We start from the raw sequence: 19,574 nt of genomic DNA, 5'->3' as shown, positions 1-19,574 counted from the left end.
TCAAACTCTTTGCTTCGACAGCGTAGGTTGCTATACAGGTAGACATAACTTTTGTAATTTCTTGGAAACAAAAATTTCTGTTATTAATTTTTATATTTGCTTTATTTTGATAATCTTGAACTAAAACAGGCCAATCTCTAAGGTGTGTGTTGATGTTACATCATCTACTTTTTGTTTGTTTTTTAAATTTACTGGTTTGTGATTTTTAGTCTCTTTCTTGCCATTGGATACTAACTGTAAAAAATAATGGATTTCATTGTGAGTTTTCAAGCATGAACATGGAGTACTTCTAGTATTTGCTCCTGTTACACTTGCATCCCCAGCCCCTCCCACACCCCTATTCTCTCACACCTACCCTACTATTTAGGTGTCTTCTTTATCAGACTCCAAATGCCATATTTGTCTTTCTGAGTCTTTCTTTCTTATGTCACTTAACACAATGATCTCTGCTTCCATTTTCCTACAAATGACAAACTTTTATTCCTTTTTATTTTATTTTTAATGGACGAATAATGCCCCATTGTGTGTGCATGACACATTTTCTTTTCTATTCATCCATTGATATGCACCTAGGAAGAGTCTATGGCATAGCAACAGCGAATAGGAGACACAGTGAACAAGAATATGCAGATGTCACTATTGTATGCTGCCACTGATTCCTCTGGATATGTATACACACACACACACACACACACACACACACACACACACACACACACACCCCTAGGCACTATATGGCTGGATCACATGGTAGTTTCTTTTCTTTTTTGTTTTTTATGAACCGTCACACTGAACTGAGAGTGGTTGGGCTAATTTGCATTTCTTGCCAGTGTTGAAAAAGATTCCTCTTCTCCCCATGTTCTTGCCAGCCTTTTTGGTTTTATTGTTTTATTGTTTTCTTGAGGACAGTAACCTCTGACTGGAGTGAGTTGAAATCTCAGTGTAGTTTTGATATACATTTTCTTCATAGATGAGGATATTCTACATCATCTTTACTTTCCAGGTAGATTTCTTCACTTGAAAAGTGCCCAGTTCATTTGTCCATTTATTTGTTATGCTATTACTTTCGTGTTCCATGTTTAAGTTTAGTATGGACTCTGGATATTAGCCCTTGGATGAATAGATAGCAAGGACTTTTCTCCCTCTATGTAGTCTGTAGCCGCATACTGTTTCCAAGAGCTTTGCAGGAGCCTTTTAATAACTCACAGTCTCATCTGTCAATGCCAGCTGTTGTCTCGAGAGTGACAGGAGTCATTTTAGCCAAGTCCCCGGCTGTGGCCAACTCCCTGGCTGTGCCTGTATCTTCAAGTCTTTCTCCTGTGTTTTCTGCTATCAGCATTATGGCTCCCCTCCCCAAGCATCTCTGATACATTTTTAGCTGGTTTTTATACAGGGTTACAGCAGAGATCAAGTTTCAGTTCATTGACTGAAGAGGCCATCTTGTCTCCAATGTATACTTTGGACGTCCTTGTCACATCAGATGCCTACTGCTGTGCAGGTTTAATCCTGGGTGCTTTTCCCCCACCTGATCCAGTACTTGTAACAAGGAGATCTGAGTGCTTGTCTTTGAGATCTACATACAAACCTGAGAAAAAGTTCAACTGTCAGCACTCCCATACACTATTAAGAATTCCTAGATGTTCTGAATCTTACGTTAAAAGATTTTATCCCTTGATTTTAAATGCTGTTTGATCTATTTCCCCTACATCATCTGACACACTACGCCAGTGATTTAATAAAGCAAACAGAGAGAAGTTCGTTAATAAACGCCAAACACTTGAGGTTGGGGAGGTAGCTCAGTGGAGTAAGGAGCTTGCTGCCTGAGAATGAAAGCCTGTGCTTCATCCCCAGCCCTCACTTCGAAAGCTGAACACAGCAGAGCATGCCTGTAATCCCAGCACTGGGGAGAAAGAGGCAGGAGAATTCCAGGAGCTGCTGGCCAGTTGGTCTAACCAATCAATCAGTGACCTCTGGGTCACTAACCAATCAGTGACCTCCGTGCCACCAACCAATCAGTGACCTCTGGGCCACTAACCAATCAGTGAACTCTGGGCCACTAACCAATCAGTGAACTCTGGGCCACTAATCAATCAGTGACCTCCAGGCACTAACCAATCAATGACCTCGAGGTTCAGTGAGCAACTTTATCTCTAAAAACAGGTTAGAGAAGATATTGAGGAAGATGACTGACAGTGGACCCCCCACACACACACACACTCGGGGAGTGGGGGGGGGGGAGAAACATAGTAAAAGACAATTTGGGATCAAGAAACCTTTGTTCAAGCCTCAGATTGATTAGTGAGATTCACTAGATTGTCTGAGACTGTCTATCCAAAAACCTAAATTCATAATTTGGAGACTAATTCATATATCAATTCTGTTGATTCTTTGTTTCCTTTTAGTTATTCTGCAGTACGATTTGAGCATAATTTTAGCAAGAAAAAAAAAAACAAGCGGTAAATGAAAATACATTAGCAGATGATCACATGTCATGTGCAAATAACCTATCAATCATGCTGGTATTTTTAGGCATCGTCAAATCTAATTCCATCTCTAGGGGAGTAGATTTGTACTTAATGGTATGTAATGCATCATATTTATTTTTAAAGAACATATCAGAATGATCCTTGGTAATCATATATGAAAGTATTACCACCCCCCTTTGGTTTCTCAGACAAGCAGAAAGCAATGGATCTCCCAGTAGAAATCACAACATTTCTAAGAGAAATGTTTGCATTGTTTATAAAAATAAATAAATAAACAAACATTTTTGCTTCTGATAAGGGATCTGTACTGCTAACACCAAAGTAAATCTAAATCAGACCTGAAACTATGAATAAGAACTTGAGAAGGAGCTAGAATTTGGTTCTGATTTACATAGAAAAGAACTGCTTTTTATTCAATACTGAGCCCACAGTGGTAAAAGAAATTTAATGGGTTTCCTTAGTTCTAGCATTTATGCATCAGGCAATGACTATGAATTTTTTTTTTCTTTTTACTGATTCTTGTGGATTTCACACCATGGATTCTGATCCTTCTGATACCACTTGTCTCCCATCTCTTTGCATCTGCTCTCTGCCCATGCAACCTCTCCCCCAAATCAAAACCAAATTAAAACAAAGCAAAGAAAAAAACAAAAACAGAAAAAAGAAGAATCTTGTTGTGGAAGCTATGGTGTGGCCCGTTGGGTGACACAGTTTACCCTGTGGTGATATTGTGTTCCCCAATATATCGTGCACCCTAATAAATTTATCTGGAGTCAGAGAACAGAACAGCCACTAGATACAGAGGCCAGAAAATGGTGGCATTCACACCTTTAATCTTAGCATTCCAAAGGCAGAGATCCCTCTGGATCTCTGTGAGTTCAAAGCCACACTGGAAACAGCCAGGCATGGTGACTCACGCCTTTAATCCCAGGAAGTGATGCCAGAAAGCAGAAAGGTACATAAGGCGTGAAAATCAGGAACTAGAGCTGGTTAAGGCTTCTAGCAACAGTTCAGCTGAGATTCATTCTGAATGAGGACTGAGAGGCTTCCAGTCTGAGGAAACAGGATGAGCTGAGGAATTGGCGAAGTGAGATAGCTGTGGCTTGTTCTGCTCCTCTGATCTTCCTGCATTCACCCCCAATACCCAGCTCCAGGTTTGTTTTTATTAATAAGACCATTTAAGATTCCTGCTACATTACCCTTTAGTTCCTTCATCCTTCCTTGCAAGTGTTCATTGCCACGAGTCATTGGCCTGACTTGAGGCCCCTGGTTTCTGCTACACCAACAATACTGGGCTCTCCCTGGGGCTCCCCTTGGATAACCTGTTGTTGTCCTGTGTCCTGGAGATCCTGCTGTCTTGGATCTGTAGGTTTGTCCCCTTCACGTGCTCCAACAGTTCATAGATGAGGTGGATATGGGTGTGACCCACTCATAGTCCTGCTTCTGGACCTTGGTGGCAGGTAGGTTCCTCAGCTTGTTAGCTACAGCGGTGAGTTCACCAGCACTGCCTCCACTAGCTTACTGATGCAGTTTACAGCGAGGAGCAGGGCCAGTTTGTGTGGTGGTATTGTGTCCCCCGAAATGTTGTATGTTCTCCAAAATAAATTTATCTGGGGTCAGAGAACAGACAGCCACTAGAACAGAGCCAGAAATGGTGGCTAGAAAATGGGTCAGAGCAAGCCATAGCAGAAGTTGGGCGGTGGTGGTGCACGCCTTTAATCCCAGCACTTGGGAGGCTGAGCTAGGTAGATCTCTGTGTGTTCAAGGCCACTTTAGAAACAGCTAAGCATGGTGACACAAGCCTTTAATCCCAGAAACCCAGCCTTTAATCCAAGGGAGTGATGCAGAAAGTAGAAAGATATATAAGGCGTGAAAACCAGGCACCAGAGTTAGTTAAGCATTTAGTTAGTTAAGCATTTTGGCTGGTTAGGCTTTTAGGCTTTGGAGCAGCACAGTTCAGCTGAGAGCCATTGGGATGAGGACACAGAAGCTTCCAGTCTGAGGAAATGAGACCAGCTGAGGAACTGGCGAGGTGAGGAAACTGTGGCTTGCTCTGCTTCTCTGAGCGTTCACCCCAATAACTGGCCTCGGGTTTGAGTTAATTAATAAGACCTTCTAAGGTTCATACTACAAGTTGGCCTGCTCTCCCGCCCTCAGATGCAGGTACCCCTCACGAACATTGCCAGGGCCAACTCTGCTGTTCTGCCCAGGCTCCACCCCTCTCCTGATTGCTGTAGGAGGAACACGAGGAGGTGGTGAGGTCATCTCCCCTGTTTTCATGCCCTCAGTGCTGGCTTACCTTCACACTCCACCCCCACAACAGGGTCAGTTCTAGTATTGTGCTGTCCAGGCCAGGTGCAGGGTCTGGTCTCCCGTGTGCTACTGCTGGTGTGGGGGCGGGGCTAGTTCTCTCACTCTCTTGACCCTGGAGACCAGCTCTCTAGCCTGCTACAAGACTCAAGGGGCAGAGGGGAGAGGGCATCTTCCCCTCACCCATGCCACCACATGGAGGGCACAGAGTCAGTTCTTCTGCTCTCATGCCCTCACATCCTCAGGGTAGCTCACCTGTGTGCCCCAATCACAGGTTCAGCTCTTGTGTGCCAGGTGAGTTGCATCTCCATGGTGAGGGGGTGTGGTCATCTTTCCTGTTTGCAGAGGTGAGTGCGCTCTTGCCTGAGGGGCAGGACCAGCCATCCCAGGGCCAGTGAAGGGGGGGGGGGGGCTGGCTCAGCACAGCTTGGTTCAAATGACCCCCCATGCTAACATGGGTCATGGACATCACCACAGATCCTAACAGCAGCAACAGGACCAGGGACCCAGACTCGGCCCTTGGCAGCAGCTCAGGCCCGCATGCCACGACAGCCCCGGTGCCATGGAGATCAGCACGGCCCCAGCAGCAGCATGCTCCCAGGTGGCTGACCAGACCCCAGGCAACTGCAGAGCCCTAAGTGGTAACTGGAGCCACAGGTCTCCCAAGACCCCGTCCTTCTGCAGGGCTACGGACCTAGACATGGCCCTAAGCAGGGACTCGTGCCTGGATGTCTCCATGGTTCCAAGTGGCAGCACTGGCCACCCTAAGCAGTTTGGCCACAGGAGCAGCACAGTCCTTGGACAGTGACATGGTCCAAAGTGGCCGACCAGACCCGGGTCACATGGCCCTTGATGGCACCAGGAGTCATAGACATCAGCTCAGAACCTGGTTGCTGTAGGGCTACAGACCTGGACATGATCCTCTGCAGCATCTCTGGCCTGGATGACACCATGGTGTCCCTGGTGGCAACATGGCCTTTGGATGCCCTTCTGGCCACAGGTTATGGCCCAGGCCCCCCCAGGCATCTATGTGGCCTCTGGTGGCAATATGGGCCACAGACATCAATACAGACCCTGGCTGTGGTAGGACCACAGACTGAAATTTTTTAACTTGCATAGTCCATTGTGAATTATATTTCCATCCTGAATCAAGTGAATGACTCGAGTTAGGTTGCTCAAATATTTTTATCACCCTATATCACAACACTGGAAAGCAGCCATCCTAACCACACTATACAGTGTTAAACCCATAATCCCACTTTCATGAAGCAAGGCATATACAACTTGATTCTAACACATACACAGACTCTGCAATGTCAAGCTGCACCTTTAGAGTGTGGACACAGTGTGAATTTTCTTCTTTATCATGGTTTCCAGATCCTAAAGAATTCTGCACTTGGGATGAAGTTATGTGGTGAATGAAAATCCTCTTAAATGAAAATAAATTTCTTTTTAAAGATTTGTTTTATTGTTTAATTATTATGTGCCTGTGTCTGTGTTGCAGTGTGGATGTGTGAGACTCACACCAAAGATCAGAAGAAGGGTTGGGAACCCTGGAGCTGCAGTTAAGGATGACTGTGAGCCTTCACACATGGGTCATGGGAAATGAACCCCCAGTTCAGAAATTTCAGATTCTCCAAATGGAGTAACCAAGAAAACTACACCCTACCCACAATATATGAGTCCTAAGATTTCAATAAGAATTACAGAAGAGAAAACCAACCAGGAAGATTCTTCTTGTTCATCCGATCTTTTTTTATTTCCCATGTTCTTGATGAATATGATAGGTATACACAGGCTGATGCAATTCCTTTACTGTACTTGAGAATAACCATCCTTGTTTTAAATGCATGTTGTAAGTCTTTCCTGAACACAACTATATGGAGGAAGAACTGGTTCTGGGGAAGCTTTGCAACAATACTGCATTTTTAGATATAAATGAGGCATACGTATTGCTAGTCATCATTGAATCTGGGATCCAAATAGGAACTGGGGTTTCAAATATTTCAGAATCTCTCCAAGTTGCTATTGTTACAATTTTAATCTACCAATGATAATCATTAGGAATGCTTGCAAATTCCCACATGAGCCTTTCATCTATTAATACCTTAAATCCTCCTCCCTCTTCAATTTCTTGGATTATTTGAAATTCACTGAAACTACTCTTTTTCCACAGAGCTCCATTCAAAACCGGTATCCATACCACAGTAAGTGAAATGCTGGTCCTCTCGGCAATTGATTCCCAGTATAGATACTGATATTTTCCAGCTTTGTAGAGTGTGCAGGAAGAACTGACTCTCTGGACATGTGTTCACTGATAGGCACAGAATGAACTGTCAACAATAGGGACAACTTGATGGGTCACCCAATGTGGTGATATTTTATTTGTGATGAAATGTGATATTTTATTTGTATGTTAATAAATAAAGTTGCCTGGAGATCAGAGTCAAATTGCCATCAAGCAAAAGTCCGGCAGTGGTAGCACACACCCTTAATCCGATCACACGGCAGACAGAGTCTCTGTGTGGTCAAGGACACAGCCAAGTGTGGTGACACGCTTTAATCCCAGTACCAACCACAGAGACCTGGATGTCTGTATAGACAAGCAGTGACGAGGAAGTCATGTGGCTGGGCTTAGAACCAATGAGAAGGCAGAACAGAAAGGCAATAAAAACACAAGTCAGGCGGGAAAAAACTCTCTCTGTGTAAGCTACTGCTGGTGGTAAGCTAAAGCCAGTTATGGCTCTCTGATCTCTTTGGCTATTACCTCTGTATTTGGCTCTGTGTTTCTTATTTACTAAGACCGTTTAGAATTTCATCTACAACCCAAGAAAGTCAGAATGTAATAAGTGATGGGGATCCCAATATCCCCTTGATGGATTTCACTACTTGAGGTTCATAATCATTATCATGTGTGTTCTCCTAAAATACTGTAAGAAAGACTGTTAGTAAAAGGTGAGATATTCAGAACAGAGAATATATGAAAGAGTAGCTAATAGCTATCTGTGCCCAGCGGGGCAGGCCACTGTGCAATCTAAGATCTAAACAGTTACAACTTCCAGTGGACACAAGACCAGGTAGGTGCCGGGTATGAGAAGAAGTGTATACAGAGGCAAGCACTAATGTCAACTGACCACAACTTCAATGTCTTCAAAGTAGAAAGGAGTAACATGAGCCAATGTCAACAGGACAGCTCTTGTCCCAACTCTAAAGGACACGTACCACTGAGAATTCTGCCAAGCCAGGATATAGAATCTATATCTTCCCAGATTTTAAGAGAAACAAAATCAAACTTTATAGGCAATCTCTAATTTTCAAGTGTCAGGATCAAATTCTCTTTCTCTCTCTCTCTCTCTCTCTCTCTCTCTCTCTCTCTCTCTCTCTTTCTGTGTGTGTGTGTGTGTGTGTGTGTGTGTATGTGTATGTGTGTATGTGTGTGTGTTACATCATGCGGGCAAGGACTGGAGAGAAAAACAACTGGCCAAAGATCTAGTCAATCCATGTTGAGTGCCTATGTAGAAATGAAGAAAGGAGGTCAGAGTATGATGGTGTGTTCCAGACTATCAAGAGAACACACAAGAGTGGGAAACAGCATCTCAGAAAAGGATACTTGGGCATAGTCACCATATTAACATCAAAATTCACACAGCAACATGTCATGTGCAGTACATCGGCCTTGTGTGAGTACACCCTATTTGTTAAAAGCACTTTTCCCTTTTTAATGCTTTCACTTTGTTTCCACTCAGTCTTATACAAGAACTGATTTAAGATCTTCATAAAATGTAGACTAATTTGTGGGAGAGGGACCTCGGAAGGATGAGGTTGGTGAAAATAGGGTAAAGTGTACCAAATGCATGTTGAGAATAGCGCAAAGAATAAAATCCTCATCAGCAATTAACTCACAAAACTGATTACAGTGTGCACAGTAGGGGGGTGTCTATTATTTTACCAAGTCCATCTGCAGTTTAATATTTCAGTGTTTAGCAAGGATAAATATATGCTGCTCATAAGTAATGACTGCTGCACATCAAAACAAAAGAGCAATATTGTGAATTTTGACTATCCATGCTTTGTGCTTTTATAGTTTTGAAAGAAAATGTAATTTCCCAGATATGTCTTTGTGGGCTAAAATAGAGGGCAGAAGGAAGCCCTTCCTACTTTATATTGTAATTCTTTCTTAGCTGAAAGGGAAAGATTTTTCAATAACAAGAAAATCCGTGTGAATTACAGGAGTATCAATGTGATGAGGCCACAGACTGGATATACAGTCAGCAATATTCCAATCTAATGCATCAGAACTGTGCAGCTTCTTTTAAAGGCCACACTAATAACTAGTAAGCCCTTCTTCACTGAGATACAGTGGTTGTTGTGTGTTGTTATTCTAAAGGAGAGAGAAAACAGGGATGCAGCAATATCTGCAGTGATTGACATTAGTGTACTCCAGTCTAATTTCAGCCTAAAATCCCAAGCATTAAGTACAATTTGGGAAGGCTCAGCTCTTCGAGTACCGGAGGTTGCGCAGAGCTGTGGGTAATGAAGTCAACTTACAAATCAAAGGATGAGCATCGTGCATTCTAATGAACTAAGCGGAGGCTTCTTGCCCAAGAACCCTAATAAGGAGAGTTCCATGCCTCTTAAGTTCAAATTTTAACTAATTATTATAATCATAGAAAAAATTATTCAAGTAACTCCTCCACCTTAGCTCAGGCCAAATCAGTGTTTTTTACACTCCTGGACACCTAGTCCATTCACCACACAATTACAATACCATCTCTGGTTTATTAATGCCATTACTTAATTGTATTTTTATATCATTAAAAACTTATCTGAAGTAATATTAAAAATCAAATGCTGTCAGACACCTGAGTGCCTTTTCTTTAGCCCAACTCGATAACTAAATTCCCTGCGACAATTCATGACTAAATTCACAGTGAAAATCTGCCTCCGAGTTACAACTCTGTGGAACTATAAAAGACAAAACTCGTTCTCCTGGAAGACTCAACCTCCAAAGAAGAAAAGTGTCATACATACTTCAAAAAGATATTTGAACATAAGGAAGAAAGCAAAATGTGTGTTATAAATATGTTCCCTTACCAACTGCAAACAACTCTGAGGGACAGAAGAGAGGACCCGGGATGTAGCATCAGCTCTGCTGTCATAGTACATATAAACACACCTCAACACAATCGCAGGTGTGTGTCCCTTTCCTTTGAACCTCATCTTTGAAACTGAGAAACATGTGCCACCTCACATCTCTACAGCATGAGTTTTCAGAGTGTGAATTCCACTCCAGCCTCATTTGAGAATGTAGAGATAGGGTTTCCAGGGCCCCAGACAGGATGAATGGCATCGGAGAGTACCAGGGTGGTTCCAAGAGATCTGTCTTTCTACATAAAGGGATGCTGACATACGCCAACGGTTTGAAAACAGTGGGCTAACAAAGAGGAATTATATAACTTTCCAATTTCTGGCTATATGTTTTAAATAGAAAACTGTAGCCACTAGTCACAATTTCAAAGTCGACACAATGTTTCAAGTTAGCAAAATTAAGTATTACTCAAGCTTTTAGCAGTCACTCCTGCTTAATATGATTGATGGGACTGATTGTGTGTGTGTGTGTGTGTGTGTGTGTGTGTGTGTGTGTGTGTGTGTGTGTTGTAAGATGAACATGGAATATTCTAGGCAAACATTATTCCAATCATCAAAAAAAACCTACGTAACTGAAATAACCAAATAATTCATCTCTAGGCTACATGTTGTCCACTTAAAACAGCCTATAATAGGATAAAATCTATCATAAGCATTGGTTCAGTCAAAAGATTGCCTGTGTCAAAAAGAAGAGTTATAGTTCCCAAATAGATAATCCATTTAGTGTTCTGAGTTTACACTAAAGGCAACTGAGATAACAGCATGTTATCTGCTTTTATTTGTTTTCACCAGTTTATTAAACTACCATAAATCTATCAGTCCTAACTCCTTACTTCATTCACATCACATTGAAAACTTGCAAAAGATTAACAGTGAGACACGCTAAATACAAAATTATCTTTCTTCACCTGATGCTCTAAAGTCAGGTTTTCTAGCAAACGCTGACAACGCTATTCTCGTGACACAAAATAAAATACAAACAAACCACAGACTATCACCAATCATGTGGACGTTGGTGCTAAAGGGGCAGAGACTATTGTTCATCTATAAGGTCTGAATGCCTCTCAGACACCAGGCTTGGGAGACCATGTATGACGTTGAGCCAGGTGAATCTGTAACCAGCAGGCAGCGCTCTGCTGGGACCGCTGTGCCTCTCAGGAAGCAAGCTGGGTCACCAGCTGGAGAAGGGAAGGTTGACTGTCACCTTTGCCTGTTTGTAGAAATGAATCTTAACTGATTTAATTTTAAGAATACCTAACACAGTTTTTCACTAGTTATGTGCAATATATAGAGAAACTACAGTAACAGCTGGATATGCTATGACATTAGGCAAGTCCAAGCAGTCAGCATTTTCTCAATGACAATGACCAAAATTAAAGATTACGTCATCCTAAATGGGACTCTCATTTGTCTGAAATATGCTTCTTATAGTTTAGTCCGTATGAGACCTGAAAATGTATTGTTCCCCAATACCTCGTAGGATTTTTTTCATGACTCCTGAACAATTAAAAATGTACTTTCCAAGTATTTTTATTACCTGCTAAGGCCTAGAAACATAACATGGACTAAACTGATGCCATCCCTCAATTCTACACCTACAGAGGCTAAGTGCTCATGGTTTGACTCTGTAACCTTTCTCCAGATTATGTCAGGAACTCATTTATGAAAAACTTAAAGGGGCTAGGGAGACAGCTGAGTTAATAAAGTGTTTGTCATGCAAGTATAAAGACCTGTGTTCGAGCACCAAAAACCAAATAAAAAACAAAACCTCGGTTTGGTGGAGTGCACCTGTAATCTAACTTATGAGTAGGCAGAGTAGATCCTCGGGGCTCCTCGGCAATCTGGCCTAGCCAACTTGACAAAGTCCAGGCCACTGAGAGAACCTGTCTCTAAAAATTAGTGGACAGCACCTGAGGATCAACACTCAAGGTTGCTCTCCAGTCTTCATATGCACATGGCCACATATACACATGTACACACACACACACACACACACACACACACACACACACACACACACACCTATAAGCACAAACAAAAATTTAAAGAGATATAAACCAAATAGAACAGGAGAGAAGTGTCCAGAGTTAAGTTGGCATAAGATAACCTAAATTCTTCAAGCTGAAAAGAAAACAAAGATGCCAAATGTTCTGTCCACCAACTTGGTTGAGTAGATAGGGTGTGGGGTATACAAACTGTTCATTTGCTCTGTCCTTGTGACCTCAAAGTTCCTGAGTATACCTCTTACTGTGACCAACTAGCCTTGCTAGGGGTAACTGATCATTGGTAAAGCTGGCTGCCAATACACTTTCCTGATGCCTTTGTTTCTTAGCAGTCTCATGGACCATAGGTTGCCCTCAACTATGCAGCTAAGGTTGACCTTAATTCCTGATTCTCCTGCCTCCACCTCCCAAGTGCTGAATTACATGCATGTACCACCCAGCCCAGGATGAGCAATGCTGAGCATAGACCCAGGGTTGCATGTGTGCTAGGCAAGCATTCTATCAACTCAGCTACATTCTCAGTCTGATGTCACTTTGGAAGTGCATCTTTGGGCAGATTTATTTTATTTTGAATTATGTACCCGTTTATGGACACATGCACATGCATGCAGGTGCCTACAGAAGCCACACAAGGTCATCTGATCCCCCAAAACAAGAATTTACAGATGGTTGGGAACCGCCCAGTGTAAGTGCTAGGAACTGAACTCGGGTCCTCTGCCAGGGCAGTTTGTACTCTTAACCTCTGAGCCATCTCTCTAGCCCATTTAAGAGTAATTTTAACTCTCCTTGGGTTGTCCTTTATGTTGAGAGGCAATTCTAAATACAATTCATCTTTTCTATAGACTCATTATACCGGGCAATGCCTTTGACTATTAATAAAAACAAGTGTGAAAGATAATTACGAAAAGACCAAAACCTACTAATTTTATTACGCACCTTTGAAGAATGTTTTCTTGACAGATTGAGCTACTGAAGAATCCCTGACATGACTACCCAATGCTAAGTGGACAGACTAAAGCCATTTGTAACAAATAGAAGGACAATTATAATTATTACTCAAATTTCATGTCAAGGAAATTCAGCCAGCATTTTTCAACATAGCTTAGCAGTCAGGGAAATTTATTCTAACTCCATTCTACCTGTAGAATGTGGTGAGTGATTAATCATAGGTAGGCCAGACTTCCTGCCAGATCCATATACAGTGAGATGAATCCATCCTTGCAAATAAAATTATTTACAAGGAGACTTGCTGGATGGTTCAGCCAAACAGGTATTCTGCAGAATCAGATCATGAAGACCAAGTGAATAGAGAAGACGTCATTCTGGAAGTTCCTGGGTTTTGGTCTGTTTTTGTTTCTACTTCGAGGTAAGACCTCTAGTAAAATTCTCCCCCAGACTTCTTCGGTCCCCTGGATACTATTGCAGCATGTATTTTCTGCAACACAGTTTATGCCAGTAAACTCTAAAAGTTCCCTTTGTATTTATTTCTTTACTTTCTCATGAGCTAATGAATCAATGCTTTTCCCCCTGTCTTGTGACATGTTTAGATATTTGTGTTTTTATTTTAATTCATGATAAATAGATGCTAAGTATCCTTCTTGAATGATGTCTTGGTATAAGCTCCATGCTTGCTACCAGTAAAAAGAATGATTCAGAACATAAATAACACAAGGGTTTCACTCAAAGCATGCTCTCAACTCAAGAGAGACCAGACTTGGGCCCACCTCTCATTGACGTCTACAAAATAGAATCCTTCCTTCCATAATTTAAGGCCCATGCCCTAGTGAAGACCTATATTATCATTTCTATTTCTGGTACCAGAGCAGAATGTCTCGAGGATGCGGTGTGATGCTCTGCAGCCCTAGCAACCAGACTTCACATCATGCCCCAGCATTTGAATGACAACAGTGAGGATAAACGGATACACAACGCTGTGGGGACTCCTGAGAGTCCCTCCAGGTTCAGCTTCTATCAAGTTCAGCTCAATTCTTTTCAGTCTCTTCCCAGGACCTAACCATATCCCTGCTCATTTAATCTTACATGTATAAAAATAAGCACTTGGTATGCCCTGTGACTTGCAATTATCCCAACTCAGTAAAGAATGTGGGATAATTTCATTTCATTCTGACCACAACTAAGACTGTGGTCAGAAATTACAATTCTGTACCCTAATGTGTGTTTGTGTGTGTTGCATGTGTGTGTGTGTGATTACATCCAAATATATAGTTGCATATATTTTTACATGTAGTTATATACATAATTATGTCCAAAGAGCTTAATGTGGGTCAGTCATACTCATTACCCACACCACTACTACACGCTTTTCCTTTTATGTCCTCCTCACAAATAACACAACCCATTGCTCAAACTCTAAATGAGTCCCTTGACTCCTCTTCTTAAATGACTATATAATCTTCAAAGTTTCCAAAATCCAGTTTTAATCTTGTAATGTTTGTTTAATGAATCAACTTGTCTAGTTACAGAATACCCAGATAGTGCCTCAAGTGTTACTCTGGGTATCTCAGAGATACCCAGAAGGTGCTTTTGGATGAGATATTTTGAACTGGTGTGTTGACTAATGCTGAATAACCTTCCTAATATGAGTGGGACTCACTCAACTGAAGGCCTCAGTAGAACGATGAGGCTTAACTTTCAACAGATTAGGAGGGATATTTCCTGCCTAATGGCTTTGAACTGAACTTGTTATTGGTGTTGGTGTTTTGTTTTGTTTCCTACCTCAGAGTCAAATTAAAACATCTGCTATCCAGGTTTGTATTGGCCAACTGTTGGAATGAAACTACTCCCTTGGTTCCCCCCGTTTCTTAGACCTTCAGACTCAGACTGGGACTAAAACCATCAGCTTTCCTGGGTCTCCAACTCAACCTCTCCACCTCCATAACCACATTTATATTTATATTATTTATGCTTAATATTTGACATTTATGAAATAAGCTTATAAAATGTGTGTCACTCATGGACGGACACACACACACACACACACACACACACACACACACACACAGAATACAGTAATACAAATCTCTTTAAGCTTTTCAATCACTTCCCAAAAGTGAATCTGAGTCAACATCATCTGTCATTCTGACTACAGAAATGCTTTCTAACTGGTCCTGCAGATCCAATTCTGATCACATCCTAATCCTCCTATGGGTCCTGTATGCAGAAATATAGAGAGTGTGGGGGCCTACCAGAGAAAGTTCTGAGGTAAATCAACCAGGAAGCTTCTCCTAACACACTATGCAGTGATCTTGGTAAGGTCTATTTTTGTCTGTGATACATATAGCAGTCTTGGAGGTTTGCATAGATGTCTCACCATATGGATTATCCTTAAATAACTGGCAGAGAAGGAATTGATTTTAAAATCTGTATAGTACTCTCAAGATGTAGGAAACACACTGATATATGCTTAACATTTACGTCAGATGAAGAAAACAGGGTGATTCACGAGGAATGCATTCTTTTTCTAAAGTCAGTCCTTTCCAGAAAGCTGTTCTGTTCTTACCTTCCAAGACAATTTATCTTGTTACTACGTCTTCCAAATGCAGAACAATAATTTAAAGTGAGGTGAGTCTTCCCCACTCTTTAGACTCACCAGAAAACATTTCCCCAGGTTAATGAAACTAGTAGCCATTTCGAACTTATCCACCACAGTACTTTGTATGCTGCACTGTCAAAAGCTACGCTTTCATCCTGCAGAAACACTTCCTTTTTCTTTAGCAGCTTAGCCCCCTTGGCATGTTTTAATAACCAGAGGCTCAACTTCTTGAAATTCTTCTTCAGTACTAAACTGGCAAAGGGTGGGCTGTTAAGTCAGTAAAAAAAAATTTTTTTAAAAAGTCAATATTCTGTGAGTAACGCTTAAGCCAGAAGATGTTCACCATACAAATAAATACATGCCCTGAACACAAAGTAATTTTTCATAGACAAATATATGTTTGAGAGGGGAGTGGATTCTTAAACAGCTCAAGCACTTAAGGTATTTAAAATGTTTTAAGATTTGTGTGTATGTGTATGTGCATGCATATGCCCACTGAGGCCAGGAAAGAACATCAGATTCATGGAGCTGAAGCTATAGGTGGCTATGAGCCATCCTGCCTGGGTGCTAGGAATCAAACTCTGGTCCTCTGTATGAGCAGCAAGCACTCAGCTGTTGAACCACCCCTCCAGGTCCACTACTACCACTTTTTTTTAAAGATCTACATTTTTATTTAAAATGTTTTGCATACAGCATATTTTGATCATGTTTCACTTCCCTCAACTCCTTCTGTATCTTCCCCACCTCCCCACCCACCTAGCTTCATGCTCTTGCTTGTATTGCTCCCTTCTCTCCTCTCTCTCTCTCTCCTGTCTCTCTCCTCTCTCTCTCTCTCTCTCTCCTCTCTCTCTCATCTCTCCTCTCTCCCATCTCCTCTCCTCTTCTCCTCCCCCCCAAAACAAGTAAAGCAAAGGTGTATTTGTGTGCAGGAGAGGTCTTTAAATTTTTCAATGTCTCAATCATTTAAGATTTCTTTAAGTAACAAAATAGAATTATTCATTTCTTGACAAAAATAACTACACTTAGCAAAAGATTCTTCCCTTCTCTTTCTAAACACAGAAAGTTGGAAAACTAATACATATTAGAATAGATTAGATTCTCAAGAGGGAAAAAAACATTAAACTGAAAATGTCCATTAATTTAAAGATGCATCTGATCACATCAATTATGAAAGAGTGCAAATAGAGAGCAGGGAACCACTGTGGACATTAGACTGCTGGCTCACTTGAAACTCTGTGATAAGAAGCACTCTGTCTTCTCTAGACTACCACCCCTGTGAGGGAAGGGGCTGTGGCACTTCATATTAATCTCCTCACAGCACTTTCTTCTCTACTATGCCACGTCAATAGTTTTTAATAAAAAATTAAACTTTTTCAATGGAACCATTTTAATTAAATAAGAAAACTCATCAGATATGTTTACCTTGTTCTAAATGCCTTGGGACATTAACCATTTGGTTTCAAATGTGGACACTTGGCTTGCTAAATTTAATTTATACCCTGATTTAGGTTTAAAAGTTTCTCAGCTCTAGCAGTGGCTTGATAAGGTGGCTAGAAACAATCAAAAACGCTGATGCCATAATTTATTAGCCATGTATCCTAGTTTTCAATCCTGTTGCTATGATATAACACTGACAAAACCAACTTCAGAAATAAATGGGTTTATTTGACTTACACTTGCAGTCCATCATAGAGGTAAGTCGAGGCAGCAACTGAAAGTGGGGAAGTAGAGGCAGGAACTTGAGCAGAAGTCATGAAGGAGTGCTGCTTATTGGTTTGCTACCTATGGCTTGCTTGGCCTGCTTTCTCACACACCTCAGGACCACCTGCACCACCAATCATTAGTCAGAACAATACCCCACAAGGATGTCTACAGGTTGATTTGACAGGGGCAATCCCTCAACTGAGGTGTTCAGTTGACAGAAACTAACCAGCACACCATGTTTTTAAAAAGGCTGTGGGTTAAATAACATATAACCTACAATTTAATATGTAATCAAATTACAAATGGTTTTCTCCATATTGATAAAAGAAACTTGAAATACATTAAAAAAAAAAAAACAGAGAGCTGAACCTTTGGTGTCAAAGCAGAAGTTTCAAAATTGGGATTTTCCAGTGAGAGAAAAGTTGGACTTACATCTTAACCATTTCAACTCTCTCAGACCCATCCCTGTGGAAACAGAGGAGAAAGGAAGGCACTGAGTGAAGTTACAGATAATGTGACAGTGAAAATGCCCTGGTACAGACCCAGACACATCTACACATTAGCTCTCACTGGTTATTACCTACAACCAGCCACTGACTAATAAATCAGATGCCTGCCAGACTCAGTCCAGGCAAGATTTACATCATCTGTAAATGGTGATTTCTGATTGCCCTAACTTTATTCTGAAAAGTGAATAGTAACTGCAGAAGTTATCCAGGGGACCTAGAGAGATTCTGAGATGTTCCAGTAATTGAGAATACATACTGCTTTTGAAGAAGACCTGGGTTGGGGTCCCATTGCTCACATGAGAGTTCACAATCATCTGTAACTCCAGTTGCATGTGATATGGTGCCCATTTCTGACCACATTTAAGCACACATATGTAGTCATAAAAATTTTAATCTTAAATATTAAAAGTGTTAGCCATGACTCAAATATAAGTGTACTACAAAATTTATGATCTATGAAGTCAGATAATTTCTTGATTCTTCACCTCCTTGTGGTCTGAGATTTGAGCTACAGAAAATGCATGAGGTATTAACTTTAAGTGCACACAAGAATGCATATGTACATAAAAATACACACACATGCACAACTATTACTATGGGTTGATGAGAATCTAATATCACCTTCAACATCTTCTTAAAATAAGCCTGTTGTGGAACAACTGTTTTTGTACACTGTGAAGATTTGTTGTTCTCATTGGTTTAATAAAAAGCTAAATGGCCAATAACTAGGCACAAAGAGGTTAGGCGGGACTTGTGGACAGGGAGGGAGCTCGCTGGGATGACAAAGGGTGGAGTTGCCAGGAGGCGTGGGGAGATGCAAGATAAACAACATGCCATTCTGAAAAAAGGTACTGCCATGTGGTAGAGTATAGATAAGAAATATAGGTTAGGGGGCTGGAGAGATGGCTCGGCAGTTAAGAGCACTGACTGCTCTTCCAGAGGTCCTGAGTTCAATTCCCAGCACCCACACGGTGGCTCACAACCATCTGTAATGAGATCTGGTGCCCTCTTCTGGCCTGCAGGTATACATGCAGACAGAACACTGTATACATGATAAATAAATAAATCTTTAAAAAAATATATAGGTTAATTTAAGTTGCAAGAGCTAGTTTGTAACAAGCCTAAGCTATGGGCCAAGCATTTATAATGAATAATAAGTCTCTGTGTCATTACTGGGGAGCCAGTGGTCCCTACAAAAAGGACTGCCTACATGAGCCAGTAAGAAGCCTTCACATCTTGGCTGATAGTATCAGAATGCTTTGTCTGGTGGTGAATAATCATCACTATGAGGGGATATTGCCTACAATTCCTAATCTAGGCCTTAAATCCCAGAGGTAGTGAGTGATTCAGAAGGTCATTCATGCCTCCAATGTTTGAATTTCAATAAGCAAACCACCTGAGCATGGGACCTCTGATCTTTAAGGCTTTAGATGCCAGTGTCTTGCTAGTCTGAACTTCTTACAATACCTGGTTCTCTTTGTCATTCAGGAATTTAAACACCACTTTTTAAATGCAATCTTTGTTATTTCTAAAACATTTTCAAGATGCTTCAATTTCCAAACTGGTATAACTTTAGTCTGCCTTGTGGCCTTCCATATTCCCATTTAGCAATAAAGCAGCAATGACTTCTATCCACATTTTATTCTCTCTAGTAATCCTCAAACATGTAAGGAACCAGTGGATTCCCAGGGGGCAGAAAAACAGCACTTCTGCTTAGAATGGATGAAAGAATGAATGGCAATAACATGATCCTCCCTGACAGTACACTTTAATGTCTCCTTGAGTAAAGGGAGGACAACTTGGCCCCTTTACCATCACAGGAGCCATGTCTGGTCTTAGAAAAACAAAGATAAAGATGATG

General features: G+C 41.3%; 1 protein-coding gene across 1 annotated transcript in view; it reads right to left on the bottom strand.

Annotated features, from left to right (window-relative positions):
• The window catches only part of Ctnna3 (catenin alpha 3), a 1,414,880-nt gene that overhangs the window by 1,061,428 nt on the left and 333,878 nt on the right, over window positions 1–19,574 (bottom strand). The window lies entirely within an intron of this gene.

Source organism: Onychomys torridus, chromosome 18, assembly GCF_903995425.1.
Source record: "Onychomys torridus chromosome 18, mOncTor1.1, whole genome shotgun sequence".
Taxonomy (NCBI): Eukaryota; Metazoa; Chordata; class Mammalia; order Rodentia; family Cricetidae; genus Onychomys; species Onychomys torridus.
This window is presented reverse-complemented; position numbering and strand designations above follow the sequence as displayed.